This window comes from Elephas maximus, chromosome 17 (assembly GCF_024166365.1).
Source record: "Elephas maximus indicus isolate mEleMax1 chromosome 17, mEleMax1 primary haplotype, whole genome shotgun sequence".
Lineage (NCBI taxonomy): Eukaryota > Metazoa > Chordata > Mammalia > Proboscidea > Elephantidae > Elephas > Elephas maximus.
The window spans coordinates 79,757,768-79,779,315 of NC_064835.1; the positions used below are offsets into that span (position 1 = coordinate 79,757,768).

The window sequence follows — 21,548 nt, forward strand, 5'->3', positions numbered from 1 at the left end:
TAACGTCTCTTGGAAATACTTCTCCAAGCAAAACCTTCCTACTCTGAAAAATTACATAGTTTCCTAAACATCATCGTCCCAATACTGTTCTCTCTTCAGATAAATTCCAAGCTAATTCATTCAATAAGTACTTATTGAACACCCGCTATTAAACAACACTGTGCTGGGTGCTGGAAACCCTGTGGGCACAGTGGTTAAGAGTTTGGCTCCTAACCAAAAGGTCAGCAGTTCAAATCCGGCACGTACTCCTTGGAAACCCTATGGGTCAGTTCTGCTCTGTCCTATAGGGTCTCTATGAGTTAGAATCAACTCGATGGCAATGGGGTCGGGTGCTGGGTACTAGAAACCTGATGAACAGTACAGATATATCCCTTGCACTAACAAAGCTGTGCTGCCCCGGTGGCACAGTGGTTAAGAGCTATGGCTGCTAACCAAAAAATAAGTCAGCAGTTTGAATCCATCAGCCACTCCTCAGAAACCCCATGCGGCAGTTCTACTCTGTCCTATAGGGTCACTATGAGTTGGAACTGACTCAATGGCAACGAGTTTGGTTTTTTTTTTAGAACAAAGTGGTAGCAACGGACAATTGGGTGGTAAGGACCCGCACAGGGGAATGCAGGATGTGGCTGACCATCATCTAGGGCCTCCGTACGTGACACACAAAGTCAGGCAGGAATATCCATTACAGAAGAAGGAAAGGTTAGTAGTAAGTGCATGCTAATGATGCCTGATACTGCGTGACTTTTTCAGGTAGCATCTTACCTACACAGGTAGGGCCCAGTCTCTCTCATCCCGCACTTGGGCAGGTAATTTCTGAATGGAAGTAGAGGACATGAGTATGTTATTAATCTCATTCCACTTCATCATGTCTGTTTCAGTCCAGCTTTCCAGCTTCTCAAGTGTTTGAAATTCTAATTCAGTCATGGATCAGCCCTCTCATCACATCCACTCATAGTCACAAATCTGATAAGCAGGTTTTCTTGGTTTTCAGCCAAGCTAATGAACACGTTAGCGTCAAGGAGGCGTCAAAGGCACTCTTCGGGAAAGGCCACTCCACCAACTCCCAATCCACAAACCGCTGTGTACACAAGGAGGCAGGCCTGTTGCCTGACTCAGGGAACCAGCTTTGGCTTTGCAATCAAATGCCAGCTCCATCACTTACGGGCTATGGCTTTGGGAAAGACGGCTTACTAGCTCTAAAACTCAGGTTTTCTCCCCTATAAAATGGAGGATAAAGAGAAACGGATTTCTGCAGACACGTATACCTCAAATAACACATGAAGGACCCAGCAAGGTTCTATAGGTACACGCTGGTGGTGGCGTTAGCTGCTGTGAAGTCATCGCTGACTCAAGGCAACCCCATTTACGACAGAACAAAGCTCTGCCCCATGGCTGTTGGCGTGTTTCAGTCCACTGGACAATGTTGCGCTTGATCCATAGGGTTTTCGTGGGCTAATTTTTGGAAGCGGAATGCCAGGCGTTTCTTCCTAGTGTTAGTGGGGAAGCTCTGCTGAAACCTGTCCACCATGGGTGACCCTGCTGGTATTTGAAATACTGGTGGCATAGCTTCCAGCATCATAGCAACAGACAAGTCACCACAGTACAACACACTGACAGATGGGTGATGGAGGTACATAGTAGGTACTCAAAAAATGTTAGTTTGTTCCCCCACCCGGACTCTGATTATAAAGGAGAACTGAGCTAAGAACCACCCTGCCCCCAAACACCCAACCTGTGAATAACTGGGCCTGCCAGGGAAGACCAAGAACTATTCCTGTGGCTGGTATCAGATGGCAGACAGACAGACCGGGGCAGAAGAAGACACACGGGGTGGAGGTCAGAAACACCCCTCTGTCGGTTGGCACTGGCGCACTCTAGTTTTCCTTTGTACCATGAGCCACCTTCCCTCCTACTCAGCTAGAGCCAGCACATGACAAAGGCCTCTCCGACGCTCCATCATCTTCCTCATTTTCTTTCAGTTAATGCTGTACACTGCTTTTTGTGTAGTCAGAGTATGAGAGTTTAAGCAAAAAAGTTCCCCCAATCATGTGTCATGTGCACAAGGCGACATGGGGGTGGGAAGAGGTAAGTCCAGTGAACTGGTCAATGGATATCAGGATTACGGTGTGGGGAGGTCCCACAGGGCAGTGCGAGGTTGGATGATCACAGTCTCATCCCAAAGGAGAAAGCTTCTAGACAATGGCTAGGGTCAGAAGGGAGGGTCCAAAGCAAGAAGTTATATTAACACTATAGATTTAAGGGACACAAATGTGAGTCCAACCTTATCCAGGTACCCTACCGAAACCAAGCCACACGACATCAACGAGAAGAAATGCTGACAGGCTCCAGGCTCTCAGCTTTCATCTCCATTTAGTAATCAGTTCAACAGTCTCTTCCCCAATTCTGCCTTTTTCTCCATTTAGAAAATGAGAACAACTGCCTGTCTCCAATGTTCTGGCATCTGTCCTCTTCCTCAAGGTCACTCAAAAAATACCAACAGTGATTCTGCCACCCACCTATAAATTCATAGCATTCATTGGAACCTCAAGCCTTCGAGTCAAAGTGGCACGGTGCTTTCCTACTCACTGTTGTCCCAACTTGGGCTTCCATTCCTTGTTAATCATATTTGTTCTGTTCTACCTTGAAGATTATTCTGTTTTATGGAAAAAAAAGGAAAATGAGGGGAACATAAATGTCAATGAAAATCAATACAAATGAAAGCTGCTCAATCCTGCTCCCGCCAATTAGTCATATCAGACACCAAGCACCAAATCTACTCTCTGTCCATCTCTCTCAAACATCTTGTCCTGGGTTTTGGCCTACTATGAGCTACTCACACGTGCACACACCACTTCCATATTTCATCCCAATTTACATACTATCTTCCTTTTCTGCCAGCACTCAAGTTCAAAGTTCAGGAATTCTGTGCCTCAGAGTTTCACACACTGACAAGCAAAGGACACAGACCAGTAATAACGGGGACCATTTCCTGGGTGCCATAGACGATGTCAAGCGCTTTTCATGCGTTACCACATTTCCTCCTAACATCAGGATGAGGCTTCATTATCCCCATTTTGCAGAAGTCAGGTAACCCACCAGCACGGGTTCATGCCACCAGTAAGTTGTAAGCCGGGATTTGGAGACTGCTGACTTCATTCAGAGCCCTTGGCCTTGCCCCTGGGTATCCTGCCCCTGGTGCTAGTAGACCTAAGGGCAGCTAGAACTCACAGTGCAGTGCAGCAAGGCGGGAACTCAACCACTCCGTTAACCCTTTCTTTTCACTGAGCATTTGCTTAGGGGCAAGCTAGATCTCTGAAAAATACTGATGCAAATCGAGACTAAAACTGTACCAGATGAGCACAGGCCATGTTTTTGAGTGGCACAGATTCCCTTAATATCAAAGGTGAAATTACCAGAGAGAACTCTTCAAGGAATTCTTACATACTTTCCAAAATGTGCTTACCATCTTTTTACAAAATGTTAGGTCATTAACTATTTTCAACCAATTTCCTATCAGGCATCCTTCACCTGCCTCCTGCAGCCAAGAATGCAGGCAGGCAAAATCTAGGAGGGGAAGTCCAGATAAGGCAAACACAGCTTCCTTGATGGAAGAACTGTTTTGTTTTGTTTTTAATCTATAAATCAAAGTTCAGAAACCATAATGATGGATGAATTCAACTACATGAAGTTTTTTTATATAGCATAATACTCCATAGGTGAATTCAAAAAGACAAACAAAAACCTAGGAAAAAAAAAAAAAGATACCTGCAATTCATGGAAGAGACAAAGCATTCACCTCCCTGATGCAGACAGGGCTCCCAAAAGTTGACTGGAAAAAAAAAGGGCTAGCAAGGGAAAAACTCTAGCTTTCAAACATATGAAAGGAAGCAAGACTTCACTCATAATAAAATAAATGTAAACTAAAAGTACACTAAGATACCACCTCTGAACTATAGACTGTCAGAAATCAGAAAGTGTGGTAACAATAGCACTGTCCCAATGTTAATTTCGTGATTTCAAAAATTGTACCGCAGTTATTTAAGATGTTAACATTGGAGAAATCCAGACGAAGGGTATAGAAGAATTCTTTGTACTATTTTTGTAACATTTAATAAGTCTAAATTTATTTCAAAATGAAAACTTAAGGAATTGAAAAGTTATCAAAAAATTGTAAATATGATAAAACACTGTATCAGTGAGGCTGTGATGAAACAGGTACTCTTTAAGAGCTTGGCTGCTAACCCAAAGATCAGCAGTTCAAATCCACCAGCCGCTCTTTGGAAACCCTATGGGGCAGTTCTATAGGGTCGTTATAAGTCAGAATCAACACAACGGCAATGGGTTTGGTTTTGGTTTTTTAAGAGGTGTAAAGCACTAAGATTCAGCTATTAACCAAAAGGTTGGTGGTTCAAATCCACCCAGAGGCACCTTGAAAGAAAGGCCTGGCAATCTGCTTCCAAAAAATCATAGCCACAAAAACCCTACGGAGCAATTTTACTCTGCAACACGTGGGGCTGCCATGAGTCGGAACTGACTCAGCAGCAACTGGTTTGGATTTTTGGTTTTATGGAGAACAATTTGGTAGTACACACCAAAACGAAAACAGTCTAAATGCCTATCAACAGGTAAACACATCTACATACTGAAATAGGAGACCCTGGGTGATGTAAACATTTAATGTGCTTAGGTGCAAACTGAAAGGTTGGAGGTCTGAGTCCACCTAGAGACACCTCGGAAGAAAGGCCTGGTCTACTTCCAGAAAACCAGCCACTGAGCACCCTACGGAGCACAATTGCCACGAGTTGGAGCTGACTCAACATCGACTGGTTAGATGCTGAAATACTGTTTACGTGTAAAACAGGAGGAAGCTATGTTCTATGCTCTAAATGATTTCAAGGTTACTTTTTTAAAAACTAAGATACATTTCACATACCATAAAATTCACCGTTTTAATTTATACAATTCATTGGTTGGGGGGAGGGGGGACTAGACGCCTGTGGGTAGATCTCTTCATTTTTATAAGAAAAGAGGGAGAAAAGAGAAGAAAATAAATGATTGAGGTAACCTTGTGCTTAGATACATACAGAACCTTCTGACTGGTACACATGAGGGACTGCAGTCCCCGACTCTGACTGGTCAGGCCATCTGGGTGCCTGGGGCCCGAGGAGAACTTCCCTTGTTTCATGTTTTTGGCTCCTTGGGGTTTTTTTGTTTTGTAACTATGCACTAATCAAAAAAAAAAAAAAAAAACTCATTGCTTCACTCTTTCAAATATATTTTTTTCCTCAACAAACGAGTAAATAAAAGAAAATAAATCTTGCAACAGGCAAACATTCCTTTCACAGAATATTAAATCCTAAAGACACTAATGTTCAAAAACACATCTCCTGGAGGTAGGAGATAATTTAATATTGGCTCTGAAATAGATGGATTGAAACTGTAAATTAATGAAAATGTAGTTATAATTTGGTTCTCCTAGGAAATGAGCTGAATCAGATTAATACAGCTAGTCACCCTACAGTCAGACCTTACTTAAAATGATGAAATAGTTTAAAGAACTGCAGTTAGTGCCAGTAGCTTAAAAAAGTTACGAAACCATAAACTAATAAGTAGCGTGCACCCCAAATTACTAAAAGAGTTTTTCGTTGCCAAAGTCATGAACTGGTTTTCTTTTCTAAAAACATCCTGTTCCTACCGGAAGGCAACAGCTGACAGGATTCCGCGATTTCAGGCGCTTTGTTTTAACTGATTATGGTAACGAAAGACTTTGCATCTGCTCGCTAAGCAAAGCTGAGGCAAAATCATAATGAATCCCATTCTTGGTTAGGAGTCGCTGCAAATCCAATTACTTATTACTTCACTGTTATTACAGTCCTCTCCCACGGGGCCTTACAGGAAACCCAACAAGACGAAGATGTACACCATTCTCCATCAATCCTGAAGCCCTAGTAAAACTCCGCCGTGAGTGCTGGCTGCTCTAGGTGAAGCATACAGTATTTTAAGGACTTCCCTCTTTTCCCTCTTGCTGCTTTTCTTCCTCAGGAAGACAAGGAAGCCGTTTTTGCCCTCACATTGCAGAATACAAAGCAGGATACGAACTGCACTGCTGCTTGCCTCCTTGTGCCCTAAAGCTTGTGAGTTCAACACTCACAACACAAATATCTCAAGCTGTTGTTTTTTTTCTGTGCAGAAAAGACAAGACAGCCAAGGCTTCAGGACCCCACTCCCTCTAAAACTAGCATTTAAGACTGAAATAGGGGTGAGTGCTTTCCAAGATCCTGGATTCTGCAAAAGAGAAAGGCTAAAAAATCAAATGCTAGCTTCTTTTGGGGGGCAAGGGTGTGAGAGGGACAGTAAAAGGAAAAGATTGGTGGTAAAAGATGTGAATCACAGGTCCAGAGAGGAGGGTAAAGTTTTACGTCATAGGGGCATAAGGTTAAAACCAAAAGGGGGTTTTGATGACTAAATCTATTTCTGAAAGACTACTCTTGTAACCACTATCATAACCCACTTTTCACCCCAAATAGTGGCATTTACCCAAGCACAAAAGTGCTGAAGCTTATGAATAAAATGTTTAATCAAATTTGTTCTATAAAAACTACTCCTAAAAGGGCTGACAAACCTCTCAACTGTTACTGTGTATGTCTATAACTAGTCTAATTACGTACACATTTCCTTTCCACAAAATCACATTTGTATTATGTTTACGGTGTCAAAAAGAAATGCTGACCAAGTTTTTTCTAATTCTTTCAATTCACCTGATAGACATGTAGGGCAAGACAGGAAATAAATAAGGAAAAAAGAGCAGTGATGTCAGGAATTTCTGGAATAACACAAAATATTTGGAACCTCTCCATTACTAAGGGCAACAGGAAACTGAAATCTGAAGCCATAAACTCACAACATTAGATTGGACGTTGTCCACCTTGAGGACCTGCTTTTTACGCCACATGCTTCTGTTTCCAGACCCTTCTCGGCAAATGGACCAAGTGTAAGTAACAAGGTACAACTCGGACACCCCATCAGGCTCCCTCTGTAAGAAAAGGAGCCCTCCCACCTTTCATCCTTATCACATTATACATGCAACCCTTAAAACTGCAATGAAGCTAAATTATTCACTCCTCTTTTTAGCTGCAACAGGATTTCAGAGGATACAGATAGGAGGCAATAGAAAAAGCAAGCGCAGAGACAAAAATTGACACTAGCCACCAGACTTCCCCTTATGCCATCAATGACAAAATAACGGCATCACAGCAGCAAAGCTATCAACCTTCCCAACTGTTACCTAAACTCTAAATTCACATGTGCCTTTGGCATGATGATTTCTCATAAACGGATAATATTTTCAAACCAACTATGAAAACATAATGCTTCCAGTTCTTCACAATTTCTACTGCAAATACTTTAAACCACGTAGATGGTAGTCTGTGTCTACGTACCTAACAAGAAATCCTGTTTTCCCGAGATCTGTAAGAAAGCGGAATTTACTTTCCAGCAAATACTTAGTTGTACACGATTTATCCCAGAGTAAACTCCAATAGCGGTGTCCAGTGCTGCACTACTCTTCCCTTTCTCCAAGTCTGGTGAATCATACACCAGTGATGTTCTAGTGACTTTTCATTTTAAATGACTGATGTTCTCCTCAAGTCCTAGGTATAAAATAACTAGTTTTATTGAAAAAGAAGAGGAAGAGGGAAGAAAGGAGGGAGGGAGGGAGCTAAAGGGAGAAAACACAAGCTCTCATATGCCTGGTTGAACCTGAGCAGGGTTTCTCATCAGTGGTACACGTATTGACTTTCTGGGCCAGATAATTCTTTGTTGTGGGGCCGCTCCAGCCATTGTAGGATGCAACCAGACACTGCCAAATGTCCCCTGGGGGGCGAAATCATCATAGGTTGAGCACCACTAAACTGGAATACATACAAATTAGATCAAGGGGTATTTCGTTTTTGCTTTTGTTTTTTTAACAGCAAAAATAAAGGATATTCATGTACTTCTAACTATTCTAGAATATGATTAAAATATTTGGTGGTAGTTGCTATAATTTCTCCTCCCAAAATAACAGAACAAATCCAAACCCAAAAAACCCACTATCGTCGAGTTGATTCCAACTCATAGCGACCCTATAGAAAGAGTAGAACTCCCCCATAGGGTTTCCAAGGAGGGGCTGGTGAATTCTAACTGTCGACGTTTTTGGTTAGCAGCTGCGCTCTTAACCACTGCACCACCACAGCTCCAACCGAACAGGCACGTTAAATGTAACTTATTTCATGATTAACTAAGTTACAGCATGCTACATAATTAGAATACAACCTTTAAATTCTAGCTTAATAAAACTATACTCATCTATACTGGTTGGAGAAAGTGCGCAGAGTAGGTTATTCTTTAAGGAGAAATTTTAAAACTAAGTATATAAATGTATGTATATATGTATTTGCCTACATTAAAAAAATAAATCAAAGGGGGAAGGAGAAAAGACAAAAATCCTTTAAAGCACAGTGATCTAAAGGGGTAGGGAGAGAACAGGGTAGAGGGGACAGACATACAATGTGGGCTTCTCTAAGTACACCAGGTTTTATAGGCTTGGCACTGGAACCAGGTAAATGGTTTATGTAATTATAAAATAACATGAATGTTTTTAAAAGCACTAAAAATTAAAAGCAGAATGAAACAAACAAGCCAACTATATACTGAGTTGGTAGCATAAACACAGAGATGGATGATTCCAAAAGACTTTGAATCATAATAATTAGTTCTTCCCTAGTGGGATAAGCCCTAAGGGGAAAAAAAAAATCTGCAATTATTTTCATTACTTATACCGTTAGTAATAATATTGGTAGTTATTCAAAACTAACATTCATATGTGCTATGTATCAAGCAAGTAAGTAATTACGTTAATGTTCGTGGGCCAAGATTTTCAACACAAGAGATACAATACAAAAATCAAAGAAACAAAAAATCTTGTAATCCTAATTTTGAATTCAAAATATCAGTATGAATTTGATATGGTAAAAAAGAAAAAGCAACACCCCCCCCCCAAAAAGGGGGAGTTTGTCAACTGATAACCTACCCAGAGGTACTGTAGAAGAAAAGAACTGGTGATCCCTTCTATTAAGATTACAGCCAAGAAAATGCTATGCAGCAGTTCTGCTCTTGTTATAGATTGAATTGTCCCCCAGAAATAGGTACTGTGAATCCTAGCCTATTTTTTTATGCCTGTGGTCATAATCCCATTTGGGAATGGGTTGTCTCTGTTACACTAGTAAGACAGGATTACTTTACGGTGTATCTTAGATCAATCTCTTTTGAGATACAAAAGAGATTAGACAAATAAGCAAAAGAAGCAGAGACGGGGAAGAGAGATGCCAAGCCACATAAAGATCACCTAGAGTAGAAGCTCAGAGATAAGGTCCTTCTTTCAGAGTCAACAGAGAGAGAAAGCCTACCCCTAGAGCCAGTGCCCTGAATTCAGACTTCCAGCCTCCTAAACTGTGAGAAAATAAATTTGTTTGTTAAAGCCTGCCCATGTGTGGCTTTTCTGTTATAGCAGCACCAGATACCTAAGACAGAATTTGATACCCAGAGGTAGAAGTCCTGCTCTAACAAATACCTAAAATGTGGAAGTAGTTTTAGGATTAGGTAATGTGTAGAGGCTGAACGAGTTTGGGTTTTTTGTTTTTCTAATAGTAAAAGGCTAGACTGCCTTGAACAAGCTGTTGGTAGAATTATGGACATAGAACGCAGTTCCGGCAAGGGCTCGGGAGCAAGGGAGGAGAGCTATAGAGAAAGTATCATTATAGAGAATACATATGGCGCCAGCAACACAGTATTGCTAGAAATGTGGATGTTAAATGTGCTTCTAGTGAGGCTTTAAAAGAATGATGAACATATTACTGGACAATGAGGAAGGGCCATGCTTTTTGTGCAGTAGCAGAGAACCTGTCTGAATTATGTTTAAATGTTTGGTGGAAGGTAGAACTTGTAAGTGATGAACTTGGATATTTGGTTGAGGAGATTTCTAAGCAAGACCTTCAAGGGGCCATGTGGTTTCTCCTTGCTGCTTATAACAAAATGCAAGAGAAAAGAGATGGACTTAAAAACGAACTGTGTGAACTGAAAACGAAGCTTAAAAATTTAGAAAATTCTGTTATACAAGCTAAGGACACACGTCCTAGAATTTTCACCAAGGATGTGACTACACAATCTTTTGTTAAAGAGATTAAGCCTGTGGCTGATGGATCTAACCAACTGCCACAGCAGAAAACCCATCAGCTTAGACTGAAGGGGACAGAGAACGAACAAAAGGAAAAGAACACTGTTTGCCTATTGGAACTGTACAGGCAGGGAACAGTCCAAAGAAGCTATATCTGTTGCCCTCCAAGGAAAGAAAAGGGCCACCCCTGGAGCAGCTCAGAGATCAGAACTGTTGGAAGGAGCACGGGACGGAGGGCTCCCTCGGTTTCAAAGAGTAAAGCCATGGCCTCCTAAGTTTCTAAGAGTCAGATCTTTACCAAGTTAGTTCTGGAGTGTGGGGCTGCACTTGATAAGTACACCACGGGGATGGGGATGCTACCCAAGACTGAGGAGGCAGGGCTGCCATGCCCAAGGGGCAAAAGAATGGGGCCGAGGGGGTGGGATAGCCACTCAGATGGACTAGGAGAATGGGGCATCCAAAGCCAAGGGAGCAGTGTTGCCATCCCAGTGGGCCTGGAAAGTGGGTCTGAAGCCCAGGGTCAAGAGGCCTCCACCCAGAATCCACAAGGTATGACCAACACCCAGAGTCTGGAGGGTGGGGCCATAGCCCAGCTGGTCTCAGAGAACAGAGGATTATTTGCAAGCCTTGAGAGTTTACGTAATTTGTTCCTCTGGGTTCTGGACTTCCTTGCTGCCTGTTATCCCTTCTTTCCTTCAAATTTCTCCCATTTGTTACAGGAGAACATATTGTACCTGTTTCCACCACTGTACTTTGGAAACAGATAACTTGTATTCCAGATTTCACAAGTTCACAGATGAATAGGAATTTTGTCCCAGGATGGAATACCCCTAAAGTCTCTCCTATATTTGATTTAAATGATTCAGAAGATGAGATTTTGGACTTGAAGTTGATTTAATAAGACTTTCGGGACGACGGGATGGGGTGAATGTGTTTTGCATGTGGCAAGGACATGAATTTTGGGGGGCCAAAGGGTAGATTGTTATGGATTGAATCGTACCCCCCAAAAATGTGCTGTAAATCCTAGTCCCTATGCTGGTGGTTAAAGCCCTGGTGGCACTGTGGTTAAGAGCTCAGGTGGCTAACCAAAGGGTCATTAGTTCAAATCCACCAGCTACTCCTTGGAAACCCTATGGGACAGTCTTACTCTGTCCTACAGGGTTGCTATAAATTGAAATCCACTTGATGGCAGGTGGTTTGGTTTTTTGGTTTTATGTCTGTGGTTATAATCCCATTTGGGAATGGGTTGTCTTTGTTATGTTAATGAGACAAGACTAGTGTAGTGTGTGTCTTCAATGAATTTCTTCTGAGATATAAAAAAGATTAGATGAGCAAGCGAGAAAAGCAGAGATGACAGAGGAGATATGCCAAGCCATATGAAGACTGCCCGTGAGCAGAAGCTCAAAGAGGCAAAGCCCGTCTTCCAGAGCTGAGAGGGAGAGAGAAAGCCTTTCCCTAGAGCCAGCACCCTAAATTAGGACATCTAACCTCCTAAACTGTGAGAAAATAATTTTCTGTTAAAGCCCACCCACCTGTGGTATTTGTTATAGCAGCACTAGATAACAAAGACAACTCTGTAACACATGGGGTCATCCTGAATCAGAACTGACTTGACAACACCACTACCCAACTGTTAATTCCATTTCCTACTAAAAGGAACCAAGGATCTTGGAAGAAACGCTAATTCCAGGTCTCAGGTAGGAACCGTCTGAGAAAAGCCTGGAGCACCACATCCTCCTTGCCTGCGGGCATGACATCAATGACTGCAGGCGATGTGGCAAAAGAACAAAGAAGGCAGCTCCAAGCGGCTGTGTCATTTCCACATTGACAGAACTACGGAGACTCCTCCTAACTCACAGGCCGCAAGGAGAATGCATCATCAGTTTCCCAAAATTATAAAAATGAAAGCGTGCACCAAGCACTTACTTACAGAGACCACTACAATCACTTCTATTATTCAGTGTGGCAATTGGAAATGCTCATTAGTCTAGAGACATTTACCATATAAAACAGGTCAACACATCAGGGTACTATATAAACATATAATAAACTACGCTGAAATACAAGTTAAGAACAAGGACATCCCTGGCCCAGTAAGCAAAGATAAAACTGCTGGAACTCTCTGGCTGGTGAAGACTGTAAGGACAGGTGATGGGTGAATTCACTAATTTATTAAGTACCCATATACCATATCTCCACCACTCGCCTGTCAGTTTGGTACCATGGTGGCGGCTTGGTACCATGGTGGCTTGCATTTGTTATGATTTAGAAGCTATGTCACCAATATCTCAAACACCAGTAGGGTCACCCATAGTAGGCAGGTTTCAGCAGAGCTTCCAGACAAAGACAGACTAGGAAGAAATACCTGGCCATCTATTTCCGAAAATCAGCCAGTGAAAACCCTATGGAGCACAACAGTCTGATCCTTAACTAATCATGGGGATGACACAGGATTGAACAACATTTAGTTCTGTTGTGCATGGGGTCACCATGAGTCGGAGAAGATGCAACAGCGACTAACAACAATATACCATGTATACTCCTGACCGTGAACACACCCAACAGTCCTCCTTCCGAAATTCACTGAGGCTTAATTCATACCAGTTCACTATTCTTCTGGGGTGAGGGCAAAGAAATGACAGTCCATGAGGTTAAAGAGGTAAAAAATGACAAATTTCTTATCAGTGTGGCAATAATTTACTGCACTTCCTCAGCCTTCTCTAGATGAAATCAACGTTTTCTTACAAATAATGAGAATTTAAATCCTGAAAGGAAGGATTAAATCTCTCCTGCTCTAACCCCTTCTTTAACAAATGAGATAATTAAAGCCCAGAATGGCTGAGCCCCAGGTCACAGGGGCTTCACTTTGTCCGAAGGTGCTGAGAACAACCCTGCACTCTTAGTTACGCTCCTCACAGGTCACCTCCAGACCCCCGTAGTTTCCTGCACCTGAATCAATAACACCAAAGTCGTATTGCCCAATTCCTGCCAAATTCTAATAACAACAGCACTATCCCTAAAGGTTTGTATTTGTGTGTTGATGTCAAAACGGATGACGGTCAGGGCTCTGGCTAAGTTCCTGCCAACCCTGTGGGCCAGGGGCCCTGCTGGCTGACTAGGGCATGGGCTGGCTGACCAGACCCTGCCTTGGGCTTCACAGCGGACAACTTCGAGGTCAAAGTGACAGAACCGAATGCTCCGCCCACACCTTGCCTGCACGCATCGGTTTAAAAATGTTCCTCCGGCGACAAGAGACCCACCACCTGCCAACCCCAACTTGTGGTGACCCCGTGTGTGTCAGAGTAGAGCTGTGTTCCATAGGGTTTTCAAATGGCTAATTTTGCACAAATAAATCTCCAGGCCTTTCTTCAGAATCACCTCTGGGGGGACTCAAACCTCTAACCTTTCAGCTAGCAGCTGAACACGTTAACTATTTGTTCCAACCCAGGGGACCCCCAGACTCACCTCTATGCCCCAATAAAGACAAGCTCCACCTATTTATGCTTCTCCCTAAGGTCTGCTAAGAAATGCAGGCAAGAGACTAGGAACTCAAAGAGCCCTCCCCGCTGATGGGAGCACTTACATTCACCCGAGAGTGAGGACAAATTCAGGAGCAATACGGTATCAAGTGGTGAGACACTTTAAGCAGCACCACCTGGCCTGGCACACTTCTCAAGGGGCCAGTTCTGCCCTCGAAATGTGGACTCGAGCCACGGCTGCCCTGGGTGGCTGGAGTCACAAGAAGGGGCCGGCAGAAGTTGGCCGTGTTCCCAGGCTGCCGAGAGATCCCCTTACCACGCAGTTAGAGAGGCCCTGGCATACCAGCCCACACAGTACCCAGGCAGGATAACATTACCCGTCCTCACGGCCTGGCCACCTGCTCGGCCTACAGTACTGAGAAGCACAGAGCCCAACAACATTTACCACTTTCAGTCAACAATGCAAGATCCACTAATCATAGGTGGTAAACAATTATGCAAGCTGCAGGAAGTAAAGAAATGAGATAGTCTATAATTTTAATCTGATCAACTAAATTCTAAGGACAAGAGCACTATGTCTAAATGGTTTACCCTAAATGTCTAAATGTTCTAGTCTATTCATGGGCTATGATGAAGAAGAAATGGTTTATTGTATTTTTAGCTCACAAATCAACTTTTAATTCTTCCCTTTCTACAAACAGAAGATAACATTTCACATACAGCAGCAATAAAAATTAAGATGTTTTGAAGCGAAGCCAATTCTGCGTCTTTGGATTCGATGTTGAATAGAGTACACTGTTAAACACTGATTCACACACTCCTCTTACAAGTAGTTAATGAAGGAAAAACTCAACACATATGTGTGGAAATTTAGGTAACTAACTACTGGCGTCAAATCTGTTTTTCATTATCAGACGGCTAGAGCAGTGGTTCTCAAAGCGGGTCGCTTAAGCAGTAAATTCTCAAGCCCCCACCTCAGACTATTAAAGCAGATACCACGGGTCCGGGTCCGGGTAGCACTCTGGCTCGAGTTTGAGAACCAGTGGGCTACATCCTCACAAGCAGATCCAGATGGGTACTAGATGCTTTAAAATGTGTTCCTTGGACAGGTTTTCTCGCCCAGGTTAGGGCATCAGATGTTCAGATGTTATCTAACAGGTGAACCATTTATCAGAAAGACTCAGGAAAGCATTTCTTCAAATGGAACAAACTCTATTTTCTGGATCAAAAGAAACAGGCTAATGTTTTCTCTCATTAAAAAAAAAAAACAAAACTAGTAAGCACCTGGGTTCAAGTGCGTGTGTGACTATAACCTTGGCCTAGTCATCCCCTTAACTACAGACCCAGTGTCCCAGTCAATGAGCCAGGGAAGGTGAGTGGGACACACCTGGAGGCTGCTCCCAGCTCCTGCACTGGAGCAATCTGAGTACAAGTGCTGTTCCAATACCGAAGCTGTGAGTGTGGGAGGGAGGGGGGAAGAGAACTGTGCATGAAATAGAACGATCATTGTCATAATATTGTAAATAATAATTTATATCAATTTATAATTTCTAAAAAGATGAATGCAATTAAAATATTTTTAAAAACTCAGAAACAGAGTCCATTGCTACGACTACAGTCTGCATCTGTCAAAGGCACAAAAGAATTAATAAAGATGACTTGTTTTAAAGCACAGAGTATTGAAATGCAATGGGTCTAATTAAGCAAATTAAGAATAAAGAAAAGGAGAGAAAATAGGAGGAAAGGACGCATTCTGTAGGCAAAGGATGGTAAATGAACACAAGTACAAATAGAAAATCTTTGGAGAAAGGACCTTGAAGTTTACTAAGCTCTGCATTGGTCAGCATAAGATTCTTATACTACCAATATCAAACCAAACCAGTTGTGGTCAGTCGATTCCGACTTACAGCTACCCTACAGGACAGAGTAGAACTGCCCCATAGAACAAAGAATTTCCAAGAAGTGGCTGGTAGATTCCAACTACTGACCTTTTGGTTAGCAGCTGAGCTCTTAACCACTGTGCCACCAGGACTCCATTACCAATATATGACTATAATACATAGTAACTCCATGTGACTATACTAAAAAAAACTAGTGACTATATATATAAAAAAATACATATATATAAACCCACTGCGCCATCAAGTCAATTCTGATTCACAGTGACCCTATACGACAGAGTAGAACCACCCCATAGGGTTTCCAAGGAGTGGCTGATGGATTTGAACTGCCAACTTTTGGTTAGCAGCCAACCTCTTAACCATTGCATCACCAGAGCTCCATATATATACATGTGAGCACGCATGCGTGTGTATGTATACGTATATGCGTGTGTATATGTGTATGTATATACATATATATGTATGAATATTACTTGGCAAGAAAAGATGAAGAAAATAAAAGTAGTTTCAGAATATCTATCCCTGCTAATAAGAAAAGCTAATCTGGATAAAATATAAGCATGTAGACCTGAGAAAATTTTCTTGTAGGCATAGATTTAAAAAAGCTAAAAGGGGTTAACAGCAAACAGAAAAACTTTCCTTTTAATTTGCTTTTAAGTAATGCCTTTACCCCACCAGAGTACTTGACGCTTCCACAAAAGGGTGTAGGTGTTTTTAGGGCACAAAAATCCTTTTAAACAACGACAGCAACAGCAGCTAGGTTTTCTGACTCTTCATTTCATACCACTAATTAGAAACAGTTAATTTAGAATCAGTCTCCTTACGCCCAACTCCCAAAATTCAAATAAATAAGAGTCCTTGGAAACCCTGTGGGGCAGTTCTACTCTGTCCTGTAGGGTCGCTATGAGTCAGAATTGACTCGATGGCAATGGGTTTAAAAGTAAAAAAGTGCAAGGAACGTCAGAATTTAGAAACTTATTTCAAAGGTTAACACCTCCACTTTTGCATCCTGGTACAAGTAGAGTCCAATATATGAGGGACCGTGCCCCAAATATTATCTGTAATTGGTCATGGCATGTGGGGCTGGGGCGGGGCCAGGAGGCAGAGCAGCAGGAAACCCCTGAGTCATTGAGTCACCCCTGCAGGTGCAGGATCTGTAACAGAGGGAATCTGCATTGACTTCTCCTTACGAAAGTCTTACGCGAGGAGTCTGAGTTCATCTTAACGATGTGGGAATGGGTCAATATTAAAACAAAAGAGCAGTGGCTTTAATCTTCCCATCATACCAGCAGAAGGAAGGAGAGGAGGGCCCAGCTGCCTTGCATAAAGGACTGTGGCCAAAGAGGGACACCCTGCATGGGGAGCTGGGGTGACAGGGAGAGGAAGGCTAGCCAGGCCCTCCTCACACACCCACTCCACGTCTCCCTGATGGATTCTGACCTCAGTGCTGAATCCAGTGAGGCTCATAGTGAGAAAGGACAGGACGTGGCCCAGGATCACTGCAGATGTGGGCGTCCATGCACGTTCTACTATGCCGAGCTGACTTCTTTTCTGTATGGGGGAGAAAAGCAGCTTTAGAAAAGAAAAATATTTGTGATGTAGAGATGAGGAAGTGAGCGGTTAGGACAGAAGACACATCGGGCAGGTTGTCTGGCTGTCGCCTGCAGTGGGGTCAAGGCCAGGACTGAGAAGGAAGTGCTAAGCAATAAACGGAACAAAGAGCAGAGAAGGTGAGAACACAACCACAATAATTGACAGCCGCTAAAGTTCACTAAAGGAGCCCTGGCGGTGCAAGGTTAGGCCCTTGCAGTTCAAACCCACTCACCCTGGCATTCTGCTTCCATAAAGATTAAAAAACAAACAAACCAACCCGTTGCCATAGCAGCTCTACAGGACACAGTAGAATTGCCTCATAGGGCTTCCAAGGCTGTAATCCTTACAGAAGCAGACTGCTATGTCTTTCTCCCACAGAGCAGCTGGTGGGTTTGAACCGAGGACCTTTCAGTTTGCAGCCATGTGCTTTAACCACTGTGCCACCGGGGCTCCCCATAAAGATTACAGTCAAGAAAACCCTATGGGGCAGTTCTACTCCGTCACACGGGGTCACTGTGAGTCAGAAGCTACTCCACAGCACCCAACAGCAACAACAAAGTTTATAGGGCTCCATGAGTTTCTCAAACCCAGCCCTGAGGCTTAACACATACCACCTCCTTTAAGTCCGACCACCATTATCACCTTACGTTAGAAAGGAGGAGCAGAGGTTAGGTAACCTGCTAAAGGGCTGGGGCCAGGACTCCAACCTAGGTAGCTGGCCCCAGAGCACAGCAAACCCACCTCTGAACCTTAAGCCTCTCACAGGAAATAAGAAGGGGACGAACACAATGGGAACAACACAAGGGCCTAGAGAGGTGAGACTGGAGGGAAGAGGGGGCCAAGATATAAAGGGCACGCTTCTACATAGATTTAGTTTTCTAAATCAAACCTGGAAACCCTGGTTGCATAGTGCTTAAGAGCTATAGCTGCTAACCAAAAGGGTGGCAGTTCGAATCTACCAGGCGCTCTTTGGAAACTCTATGGGGCAGTTCTACTCTGTCCTATAGGGTTGCTATGAATCGGAATCAACTCAACACCAATGGGTTTGGTTTTTTGGGGGTTCTTATTACATATATTCAGAATTCATATTGTTTATCTTGTATCAAAGCCATTTGTGCACATATTTCTTTCTTCCTTGTATTTGCTGCAGGGACTGTGAAATTTACCATCCCACATACAACACTTTATCATGGTGCCTTCAACAGAACTGATGATAAAAAAAATGCCACCTGGATGAATGGATGAATGGTTGAATGGGTAGAGAGATGTACAATGGAAGGGACATGAGAATAAGGCAAATAAGGCAGAAGGTAAACAAGAAGGTCAACAAATGGGCAAAGAGTGGATCCATGCACACACATAAGCCCAAAGCGAGTAAGTACAAAGAAATGAAAGGGCTCAGCTAAATCATTTCCGCCTCCCTGGAGTGTTTAGACCAGAAGGATTTCACAGCTACCAGCTGTAAGTACTTATTTTCCTTAGCGTATCAGATAAGAACAAATGACACAATGCTTACTTGGAATTAAACATCCTATACCCAATATTTTTATATTATACCCAATATACTGCTGAACCGGAGAGTGACTTTTTTGTGTGATAAAGTTCTTCTGGGCTTTAGCTGACAAAGCACAAAGCACAAAGGTAAACATCACACCCCCTGCTCTAGCCCACTGCACTGGGCTGTCCCACAGAGCGACTGGGTAAACCGACCTCACCACTGGGCACAAGGTGCTGCCTGGGACGAAGGGGGGACTCCTTTACTGAAATCAAGGAATGGGCAAATAAAATCATATGGCTTCCACGTGACTTATGCTTTTTTACATTTAACCTTTTTCCCTTCTGTCTGTAAAAGGAAAACCTGTCTGTGTGACCATTAAGGTTGTGAGAAGAACTACAGGAGGCAGCATTACAAGAAGATTTTTAATTGGCGGTTGTCATGGATTGAATTGTGTTCCCCAAAAGTATCTGTCAACTTGGCTAGGCCATGATTCCCAATATTGTGATTGTCCATCATTTTGTCATCTAATGTGCTTTTCTTATGTTTTGTAAATCCTATCTCTATGGAGTTGATGAGGCGAGATTTGTGGCAGTTACATTAATAAGGCAGGACTCAATCTACAAGATTAGATGTGTCTTAAACCGATCACTTTTGAAATATAAAAGAGAGAAGCGAGCAGAGAGACATGGGGACAAGAGTCGGAAGAATAGTATGTCCTTTGGACCCAGGTTCTCTGTACCAAGAAGCTCCTAGACCAGGAGAAAACTGATGACAAGCACCATCCCCCAGAGCCGAAAGAAAGCTTTGCCCTGGAGCTGGCATCCTGAATTCAGACTTCTAGCCTCCTAAACTGTGAGAGAATAAATTTCTCTTTGTTAAATCCATCCACTTGTGGTATGTCTACTATAGCAGCTCTAGATGACTAAGACAGCTGTATTTTGGTAAAGTGACTTTTAACTCCGTTTTAATCTGATCTTTTTTAGTACCAGGAATTACATTCACGCTGTCTCTCTACATGACAACATTATCATCTTTTCCTGTGTCCGGAGGCAAAATACATGTCTGATGTCTCCAGAGAGAACCTTCCAACAAGGCTCCTGGATGAGAAGGCGTGTATTGTTCTCTGGCTTTTTTTCCACTCTGACACAGACACCACGGCCACGTCCGACTCCCAGGGACACGACAAACAACTGCTACTTCAAAGCATTTTGAATTGGTAAACTGTCTAACTGCATTCATGTATTCCTAACTTTACCTGTGTATCCTATGCAAGCAGTATTTTATGATACAACATATATACACGTGTGTGTGTACATATATATAAGTTCTTACTCTATATATAGTAGGAATACTGAATAGAAAATACCAAGAGAACACCGGGGGCCATGCAGTAAGTGGTGGGAGAGGAAACGGGGGGCGGTAGCAGGCCATTGTAGTCATTACTCACCTGCACCATCCCTACCCTTAGGGCCTGTAACATGGAGCAGTAACTAGCACAAAGCAGGGAGACATGTTGCCCCCGTGGGGTATAAAATCTTTCTCACCCTTTGCTCACAATTTTGATGTTGCTTCAGTGTCCAGTGACGCCTTTGAATTACGGTGTTGGCAAAGAATACTGAACACACCGTGGACTGCCAGGAGAACGAACATATCTGTAATGCTCTTTATAGGCAAGGATGGCGGGACTTCATCTTACATACTTTGAACATGCTGTCAGGATTGACTAGTCTCTAGAGAAGCACATCATGCATGGTAAAGGGCAAGGTCAGAGGAAGACCCTTGACGAGATGGACTGACACAGTGGCTGCAACAACGGGCTCAGCACAGCAATGATTGTGAGAGTGGCACAGGACCGGGCAGTGTTTTGTCCTGTTGTACACAGGGTTGCTGTGAGTCGGAACCAACTCAACAACACCTAACAACAACAAAATGACAACACAGCATCCACTAAATTAAAGGAGAATACTTTATGTAAAGCATTTATAAATACCTGGCTGGCCAGTGGGCTCCCAACTCATGACAATCCCCTATACGATGGGGTGAAACACTGCCTGGTCCTGTTCAATCCCCTTGTTCGGCTGCAGATTAAACTATTGTGACCCAGACGGTTTTCACTTGACTGACTTTCAGAAACAGATTGAGAGCCAGGTCTTTCTTCATAGTCTTAGTCTAAAACTCATTCAGCATCCGAGTAACACGCAAGCCATCACTGACAGACAGGTCGTGGCTGTGTACCGGCCAGCAGTCAAACCTGGGTCTCCCACATGGAAGCAGAGAATTCTAGATAATTATTAGGTAACCCAGAAAGGAAATTACACTCTATCTTCTGCAAAGAAAGACGTATTTATTTTGTCCCGGAAATCCCAAACATGTCCAATTTTTTGATTGTTACAAGGCAGTAGTATAAAAGAAGAGAAGTGACGACTCCCACTTTCTGGGAAAGACAATCCTTGTTACCAGCTCTGAATCACCTCTGCGTGAAACCACAGCGTTGGCCTGAGTAACAGGTTACCTTGCTGTTCCATTCTTCGAAAGAGTTGAGGTTTTCAGTTTTAACCTTGTACTAGAGACAAGAGTAATCAGAACGTATTTAGGTAAGACAACTGTTCAGAATATTTATTGAGTTTCTTCATGCCAATACATTTTACAATCCTCGTCAGAACCAAGGTGGAAAAATATGACATTATTCTACTGCCTCCCTAGGATTCTGCTCGCTATGGGAACGACTACAAATTAGGAACGTGGGGCTTCAGCGTAGAAAGTTTACAACAAGCAAGCTGACTGTGGAACGGCCAAGGCTAGCTCAGACAGTCAACTTTTCACCAAGCTCCTTTTACCCCTAAATAAAAAAGCACACTTATGGC

At 42.9% G+C, this 21,548-nt stretch overlaps 1 protein-coding gene across 4 annotated transcripts in view; it reads right to left on the reverse strand.

Moving 5' to 3' along the window:
• Positions 1–21,548, reverse strand: part of NCK2 (NCK adaptor protein 2) — a 169,903-nt gene that overhangs the window by 98,594 nt on the left and 49,761 nt on the right. The window contains exon 2 of one of the 4 annotated variants that reach the window (XM_049856976.1): positions 17,034–17,144. The exons of 2 other annotated variants lie outside the window; for them this stretch is intronic. The gene's annotated coding sequence lies outside the window, so the exon portion shown is untranslated. Of the gene's footprint in view, positions 1–2,516; positions 4,102–17,033; positions 17,145–21,548 lie in introns of those variants that run through there. One more of the 4 variants, XM_049856977.1, reaches the window with a different exon arrangement.